The sequence below is a fragment of the Martes martes genome (genome assembly GCF_963455335.1).
Source record: "Martes martes genome assembly, chromosome: 5".
NCBI lineage: Eukaryota > Metazoa > Chordata > Mammalia > Carnivora > Mustelidae > Martes > Martes martes.
Genome location: NC_137892.1, coordinates 28,331,423 through 28,341,325, shown reverse-complemented (window position 1 = coordinate 28,341,325; position 9,903 = coordinate 28,331,423).

Below are 9,903 nucleotides of genomic sequence, written 5' to 3'. Positions count from 1 at the left end.
GGGTTATAAAGCAGGTTGGACAGTATACAGTGTACTGACAGTAGGCAGTTGATGGACAAATATAATCTGAGGCCATCTTCAGGGAATCCTCTGTCTTACATACTAATGCACACCATAATGAAAGCTTGTAACTATCATTACATTTTTGTATATGCAGAAACCCCATGGAACTCAGTTATTTTTCATGAAATTCCCACTTTCTCAAAACATAAACCATGAACAAGTGTAAACATTTAAGGATGCCTTAGAGACCATCAAAATGTGACTCTACACTGACTTAGAGTTATCAATCCTATGTACTCATCTTTTCTCTTTTAATTAAAAGCTGGAGGATAGTCAATTATGCCATGAATTGTACGCTCTATCACTTCTATCAAAGCTTTTGATACGAGACACAGAAACAATTTCCTGATTGGAGATTTTGTTGTTGTGTTGTGTTGGCATGATTTCTGTTTATCAGATTAAATACTACAAAGAGAAGAGCATGTGGTAGATTGAAAGTCATCTTCAACCGTGATGAATCACAGCATAGCAAAAAAAATAAAACCTCAGTAATTAATAAGGACACCTGATGAAGGAGTCAAATGAAATGGCCCCATTTGTTCAAACATTGCAGGAAAAGTACTAGCATATTTTATGTTACTAAAATCATAAATCCTTCAGAATGGAGGTTGTATGAATATTACCAATCTGCTATCATCTCTTATTGTTGAAAAGGGTTTTTTAGACCACTTAGCTCCAGAGATTTGCAACTTTTCAGTGAATATTTGATGACTGAAGAACGGTAAACTGTTTTTCTCTGTTTTCCATTTTTAAGAGATATGAGCCAGATGTCCCCATAGAAATAAGACTCCATTTCTGAGAGAGTAATAGATAGAAAGGCATGGTAGATAAAAACAAAGCCTTTGAGTCAGACATTTATGGTTAGAAAATACTGTGTGCTCTTAAGCAAGTTTATTAGCCTTTGACCATCACATTTCTTGTTTGTAAAATGGATTTGGTAATAGAATGCACCTTATAGGGATTTTGTCTGATATTAATGGATTCATCAATGCAAAAGCCTTAGAAAAAGTTGTCTCATAGGAAGCATCCTGCCAATTAATGTTATCATTATTGTTAATATTATTATTGCTATTATTGTTACTCCATATAAAGGAAATTTTTTTTTATTTTTTATTTTTTTAAAGATTTTATTTATTTATTTGACAGACAGAGATTACAAGTAGACAGCGAGGCAGGCAGAGAGAGAGGGAAGCAGGCTCCCTGCTGAGCAGAGAGCCCGATGTGGGACTCGATCCCAGGACCCTGAGATCATGACCTGAGCCGAAGGCAGCGGCTTAACCCACTGAGCCACCCAGGCGCCCTAAAGGAAATTTTTGAACTTTTAGAAACTAATTCTCATCTATTCAAGACTTACTTTAGGATTCAGTTCTTAGTTGTTTGTTCTAAAATAACAGGGCAAAAAAATGAGATGAGGACGTGACAGACCAGAGGATGCTTCTCATCGTCCAAATAAACCAACACTGAAACTCTAATAACCGATAGTAATTTTAGATAAATATGCCTTATTCTTACATTATTCGAATTGGTGGTATATTGTTACATGTCTTGGGTCATGAGAGAAGCTAGGGATTAATATTGCTTAATTTCATTTCTTATGCCTTTCAGAAACATTCTGGTCCTAAGTGTTTTTTTTTTTTTTAATCTATTTTAGTACTTATCATGTCCCTCTGTTCCCTAATTCTATAATTCTGAGTATAATAATGGAATTATTGGGACACCTGCGTGGCTCAGTCTGTTAAGCATCTGACTATTGATTTCAGCTCAGGTTGTGATGTCAGGGTTGTGAGATTGAGCCCCATGTTGGGCTCTGCATTAGGTATGGAACCTGATTGAGATTCTCTCCCTGTCTCTCATCTGTCCCTCCTCTCCTTTCCATCTCTAAATAAATAAATAAAGGGGCCTTATTATATGGACCCTAATCCACAGTAATAAATTAACATTGTATAATTACCTCTAAGCCAAACTCAATAAAAAAGCATAAAGCCTTCAATTATACAAAGAAAAATAAGATTTATAATATAGGAAATTTTATTTATGATAAAAATCTATTGTATATAAATTTTTAGGTGCACTGGGATGGCTCAGTGGGTTAAAGCCTCTGCCTTCGGCTCAGGTCATGATCCCAGGGTCCTGGGATCGAGCCCCGCATCGAGCTCTCTGCTCACTGGGAAGTCTGCTTCCTCCTTTCTCTCTCTCTCTGCCTGCCTCTCTGCCTACTTGTGATCTCTGTCTGTCAAATAAATAAATAAAATCCTTAAAAATTTTTTTAAAGACATTCTCTACTGAGTATTTAAATTCAACTTCCACATGTGCACAGGGGAAGGAGGTTGTTCAAGCATATATCTACTTAATTTTTAAGTCTATATTCTATTTCCTTAGTTATGTTGTATATGTCTCAAAATTAGGAAGCTCAAGGTATGTATCACCTAACTGGAAAAATGGAATGTATACTTAAAAGCTATATATAGATAGTTTTATTCAATAAATGGCTAATGTTCTTTAAAAAATGTATCTAAAATGGTGTAAATATTGTATATTCTCAAACATGTATTATTCTACTTAGATACATTTAGTTCAGGGATGTATACATTGCAGACAAGGGAAATGATGAGAGCTGAGGCTTGGTAGTAGAGATATATATGCTTTGTGTGGGAGTAGTGTGTAGACTAGTGTGGATGGAGCAGAAGGTTTGGGGGAGTGGACGGAGAGCTTTAAAGTAGGATGGGGAACATATTGCTGAATGCCTTGAATACCCGCAAGGATATACAGCATAATTCTGCAGAAAAAGTGGCACGATTACAAATTTTTGAGAAGGAGCATAACATATGCAAAGTGTTTTTGCTGAGATTAATCTGGCAGCAATTTTTAGGATCAATTGGATAGGAGAGAGAATGGAATCAAGAAAGCTGGTTGAGCTTGGTTTAGGAGCAGTAAATATATAGACAAAGGAGTAAATGCAAGCGTTTTGAGTTCATGAAGTACAAGTATGATCGTAGTCATCTTTGTCCTCTACACACACAGAGTACAATAAATGCTTAACTTCTTAAATGTAAAATCTTGATTATTGACTAGGTGTGTTGGGAGTTTACGAGAGAGGTAAGTCAAGTAATTCCAGATTTTCAAGTCTGGGTGGTGGAAAATAATACTGGCAAATGGATTTGCTTTTGAGATTAGTTGATTTGGGGAATGATAGCAAATTCAGTTTTATAAATTTTGAGTTTTAGCTTAAAAGCAGCCAGTGACTAATCTATACGGAATTGAATGGAGAATAAATATATCAACATAGCCACTCAGATGATGGAGGAAGATTTAAAAGAAATACTCATGAAACTAGTTTCTCTATTTTAGAATTGGAATTAAAATTTCAGTGATCAGGAGTGCCTGGGTGGCTCAGCCGGTTAAGCGTCTGCCTTTGGCTCAGGTCATGATCTTAGTGTCCTGGGATGGAGCCCGGTGTCAGGCTCCCTGCTCAGTGGGGAGTCTGCTTGTCCTTCTTCCTCTGCCCTTCCCACCCTTGCTCGTGTGCTCTCTTTTTATCAAATAAATCAATTAAATAAAATCTTTTTAAACAAATTCCAGTTAGAAAGAAGTTCGCTTAACTTAATTGTTAGTAGTCACTGACTTATATACCCATCACGTGCCTATTGTTTTGGCTCGATAAAATATTTATTTAAGTACTTACTGTAGTTATAATGATCCAAGATGCCAAAATTATTATGCATGATTGATAAGAATTGGAGATTCAAAGGTATACAGTGGATAGGACAACTTTATTAGCTATGAATCAATAGGCTGATGACACAACGGGCATTTTATTTCTATACTATATGCCATATCTTCTTTATCCATTTGGCTAGCAATGGACACTTAAGTTGCTTCCATATCTTCGCTATGGAAAATAATGTTGCGATGAACATAAGGGTACATCTATCTCTTTGAATTGGTGTTTGTGTTTTCTTCAGATAAATACCCAGAAGTGGAATGGCTGGATCATATGGTAGTTCTATTTTTAATTTTTTTGAGGAAACACCATGCAGTTTTCCACAGTGACCACACAAATTTACATTCACACCAACAGTGTGTGACAGTTGCCTTTCCTCCATATCCTAACCAACGCTGGCTGGCTGGTACTGGAGGAGGGGTACTGGCTAGGGAGTCCTGGAGTGCACCATTCTGGGGCTGGTTTGGTAGAATGCCCAGAGCTGGAGCCGGTGGGGGCCACGGCAGCAGAGACAGCTGGATCAAGCATGGACTGAGATGTCCCAGTGTGCACTGCACTGTGCTGCCTTGAGGGGCAGCTGGAGCTGGAGCAAAAAACATGGCGGGCATCAGCCTTGGGAAGACAGCTGCAGCTGGTCTAACCAGGGGCCTGGAGTATGTTGAGGCAGCCTTAGAAGTCTTGCTAGAGCCCCTGGACCCCGCTTCTATATATGTTATTAAGGTGGAAGTGGGATTTAAAAAAATGGCACTTGCCAGCATCTCCGACTCCGGAGATAGTTCTAGTAGTTCCTTCATCTGTTTAGGGGTTTATCTAGCATTCGAAACTGTATTTCCTTAGAGTGTAGTTTCCCTTCAAACCACTGGTATTTTGCTGTGCATGCTTGCTGTGTGTGCAAGTCTGTGTGTGGGTCCCTCAGTGGTATTCCTTTCATGGTGGGTTGTAACATGAGGCACAGGATTTCTGTCCTCACCGTGTCTTCACGTCTCTACCCTTCTCTTTGAGGTCCTTGTATAATTTACTGTGAGAAACGTTGGCCCTTAGTTCTTGGAACTGGTTTATATGTAGGTGTAGATTCAGTATGTCCATGGCAGGAAAGGAGTTCAGGGTCTTGCTACTCCGCCATGTTGGATCACCTCCCCCACAACTGGCATTTTAGAAAATACGGTAGATAGAAAACAGATGTTCAGCTGTAAAGTATTACCATTCACACACCATTTCTAAATAAATATACATTACCAGAATAAATGACTTCGGCAAACAAACTATGTTTTGGGATATACTTTCAGAGTTATCTGTTATCTGACACAACCCAGGCTCTAATTGCTCTTCTCTCATGAGGAGGAGAGTGAGTGACTAAGAGTCATTCCATTCTCCCGGAAGAGGTCTCTTAGGGCCTAATTCACAGAGATGGTAATTCAGTTACCTTCTTTGTTAAGTCATTTATAATATCAAATAGTGATTCCTCTCTGCCATACAATCTTCTTTTCAAAAAAGAAGTTTCCAGGCTGACTGAAATGACTTGTAACAAAAGTAAAGAAATTTGAAACAACACTTTTATGTCCAGTTTATGAAGACTGAAACTTCAGGGGTGCCTGGGTGGCCTAGTTGATTAAGTGACCGACTCTTGATTTCGACTCAGGTCCTGATCTCAGTGTTGTGAGATCACGCCCCCATCGGGCTCTGCGCTGGGCATGGAGCCTGCTTAAAATTCTTTCTCTACCTCTGTCTTTACCCCTCTCCCCACCCACTGTCTGTGCATGTGTACATGCTCTCTCTCTCAAAAAAAAAAAAAAGAGGAGATGAAGATTGAAGCTTCAAATACTGGGTTAACTAATTAATAATAAGTTCATTATATGATGTTGGTATCTCATTATACTCATTGTCTTAATAAATACATGTTTTACTTTTTTAGAAGAAAGAGTTATGTAAGCCCATGGAAGGGGTAAAACCGTTTTATTTCTGCAGTGATTACATTGTCTTCATGTACTCCAAGTTGTGTTCTATGGTAATAGGTCTACTTAAACCAAGGGAGGAAGTGGCTTTCACTACCGTCTATTTTTTTTTAAACATTTTACTTATTTATTTGAAAGAGAGACACACAGAGAGAGAGTGTGAGAGAGTGAGCACGAGCAGGGGTGGAAGGGTGGAGGGAGAGGGAGAAGTAGGCTCCTCCCAGAGCAGGGAGGCTGGGGCAACCGGGGGCCAATCCCTGGACCCTGGGATCATGACCTGAGTGGAAGGCAGAGGCTTAACCCACTGAGCCACCCAGGTGCCCCTCAATATCATCTCTTTTATGAAGATAGCAAATTTATGCCTCTGGCTTTGATCCTCTGCCCTGAACTCCACACTGATATACTTAACAGTGTAAACTCTCTATCTCCTCTTGAGTGTCTGAAAGAGGGATCAAAGTAGTATTTAAAACCGAACTCTCCATGTTCCCTTACAACCCTGTTCCTCTACCTCTTGTCTGTAGTTCTGTAAATGGTTCTTATATACACCCTGTTGCTGAGTCTAAATTTTTTGAGATATCCTTACTTTCTATAATCCCGTTAAATATTCTACCATCGGGTAGATGTGGCAAATCCCGTGGCTATTCTTTATGACTGTGACTTGAATCTTAGCAAATTTCACCATTTTACTTCTACCATAGTTAGCATCATGTAGCAGTTGAGATAAAGATAGTGTGTTCATTTTCCTGGAAACTCTTTATCTGTTCTCTTTTCCTAATAATATCTTTCAACCACGTGATGTCAATGGGATTAACTCCACTCCAACACCTAAGCAAATCAGGGGATGGGATCACGTTCTCCTAATGTCCGCATTCAAAGGTTAACAAGGGAATTGGTTGGTTCAAAGAAAAGAAAGCCCGAGACTTAGTGCAGGAAGAGAACATATTCCTGCCTCCCTATACTAAGGATAAAGAAGCATATAACTCTGGTTGAAGCTAGTAACTAATTTGAGAGCACAAGGATTTGGGGATTTAGGTAAAATTCTTATGGTGGAAAAGAGTGGAGATTCGGAATGAAATCAGCTTATTAACATGGGGCAACTACATCTTTAATTTTTCAGTTACTTGAGCCCCTAAATGCCTTGTTTTCCAATATGTTCAATGGAAGGCAATTTAATTAAATAGATATTTAATTTTATGCTTCTTCCTTATGAGAAATAATTTTTGAACATGTATATATTTAAAGAAATTGGAGCCAGACTTCTTATTTATTAGTCATCTGTTACTATCCTCCTCCTGTGTTAGAAATGAAACTTCATAATTTAACAGGATAAGTGGAAATAATCTGAAAATGATAAAAAATTTTGTGGTTTGAATACGGTATCAGATTGACATTTCCTGTGAACATAGTGGCAATTTTAATGAATAATGGTGATTTTATGCTCATAGCAAAACACATGGACTGTTTCATTCCTTGATTGAGTTAATATTCAGTGTCACCAAGTTCGGTTTGTGTGCCACAACAGCCCTGTGTCAGAAGGCATAATTGTTGGTAGCAGCTCAAAAATGGTGAATTGCAGCATGGTTAACATTCAAATTCAATTTGACTTTTCAAATCAATTTATATATGTAAATATTGGAAATATTACCTCAAACTTTCTTAACCATACCGCTAAAGAAGTTTTTTTTCCACACAATGTAAAAAAAAAAAAAAAAAAAGAAATCACTTCATATATTCTTTCACTGACTACCTATTGTCACCATATAAATTATATATGCATATATGTATGCTTATTTATATAATCATTCTCTTTATACATACATATAAATTATACCCTTACACAGCTGCCTAAGGGTATTAGATAAATTTTGCAGTGAAATTTCCTTTTTTTTTAAAAAAGATTTTATTTATTTATTTGACAGAGATCACAAGTAGGCAGAGAGGCAGGCAGAGAGAGAGGAAGGGAAGCAGGCTCCCTGCTGAGCAGACAGCCCAATGCGGGGCTCGATCCCAGGACCTTGAGACCATGACCTGAGCTGAAGGCAGAGGCTCAACCCACTGAGCCACCCAGGCACCCCGCAGTGAAATTTCTAGGTCAAAGAATGTTTATGTCAGGGATGTCTAGGTTATAGTAACCATCAGTCCCAAAGAAGACTTAAAGCATAAGAGTTTAATTCTGATTCAGGAAACATGTTCATCCATAGTCACTGGAGGTCCCTGTACTGCCCAGAGTAGTGGAACAGCCAGTATTGGGACATCACCAGTCAAGATTAAGGTATAGAGTTGATCCTCACTTCTGGATTCTTTATTTGAAAATTCACCTTCTTGCTAAAGTGTTCCTGGAGCTCCCAAGCCAGTGCTCACGGAGCTGCTGTGGTCTTTCACAGACACGTACAGAATGGGGAAACATTTCAGTTATCCAAGGTACATTCTTCCAGCTGAGGTCAAACAAGGTAACCCTCCGCCTTCTTGCTTCAGGTCGCAGATTATAAACGAGTGGATTTTGTTGTGGCAACTTTAGTGACACTTTTTCACATTTTCCCCTATTTTGTTAGTGATTTTTCTGCTTAAAAATCTCCCCAAGTGTGGTGCTAAAGTGCTTTCTCCTCTTCTAAAGCACAAGGAGTCTGTGATGTGCATTATAGAGAAAATAATGTGTTAGAGAAGCTTTATTCAGGCATGAATGGTGAGGCTGTTGGCTGTGAGTTCAGTATTCGTAAGTCAATAATACAGTACGTCTGGGGAGGGGAAGGGGAAATTTGCCCATCTGTCCTGATGCTTCTCCAGAAAGGGTTCCAGTAACAGCTATAGTGTAAATATCCAAGCCATACAGCCATCTCCAAAGTTATGGAAAGTATGTTTACATTTGCAGGTTCATGAGATATGACTGTCAACAGTTGTACCGACAGGTTGACAAAAATATGACCCTGAGGCTCAAAGGAACATAACCCTTTATTTCTCTTAGGAACCATAAGTTAGTATTTGCTACTTTGTTATTTGTAGGCTTTACAGAACATAACTAATTTGAATCATGACAACTGACTAGAGTTTGCATTTGCTCTTAAAGCTCAGAAATGACACAAGTCATCTCTGCTCATGTTTCATGGTGCAAAGCAAGTCCCATGGCTGTTACTGACCTCAAAGGGCAAAAGGAGAAATAATTTTCCAGGAAAAAGAAGTGGATGGTGATAAATAGTAATGCATCTACCAAGAAAGGGTCTGAAATAGCCACAGCTCCTCCAAGCAGGCTGTATTCCTAACCATGGTTGAGAGTACTTGTTTCCCTAGACACTCACTACAGATTCTGGTAGGATATCAAAAGTTGGTCAAATACTGCCTTTCTCAATGTACTCTGTAACTTCTTGTAAATGCATAACTAACCAAGGACAAATACCACTTTTCTTTTTAGAGTTTCCTCTGATAAATTTTTCCCCCCATGGTCATTTGTTTGGCTTGCCGGACTGCTTCTAACTCTGTCATGCATGGGGGAAATATTGGGAAAAGATTATTTCTCTGGTTGGCAAAATAAGATTATATATATGTTCATCTTATCTAAATAGTTATCTTTTTAAGACATAATGAGCATGTGTAGGGTCTTAGATTTATTTTGGGACGTGATGGTGTACACGAGCCTTTGGAAAGCTGCTGGAGGAATAGATTCTAGCCTGTTGTTGTTTAAGGTATTAAGATCATAAAAATACCCCTTTAAAAAATTGTTATTCAGAATAGTGAGTGGGTTCTAATGTCAGCCGTTATACTCAGGGTGAGAACTCAAGATCCTTCTTGTCTTTTTGTTCTATCAATTACTGAATGATATGTATCTTTTTTATTGTGTTTGTATCTGTGTTTTTTTTGTAGTTTTTTCCAGTTTTTCCTTTATATGTTTTGAGGTGGTGTTATTCAATGGGAAGAATTTTAAATTATGATATCATTACTGTGAGCTGAATCTTTTTATTTCAAACAAATTTTATTGCCTTAAAGTATATTTGTTTGAAATTAATAATTTTGGTAAATATTTGCATGGCATATCTTACTCTATCTTTTTTAGTTTCAGTTTTTCTCTATGTTTTACATGTATTAAAAAGCATTTTTATACACTCTGACAATCTTTGATTTTTTTTTTTTTTAACTGGGATATCAACTGAAACCACATTTAATTCAATTACTGAT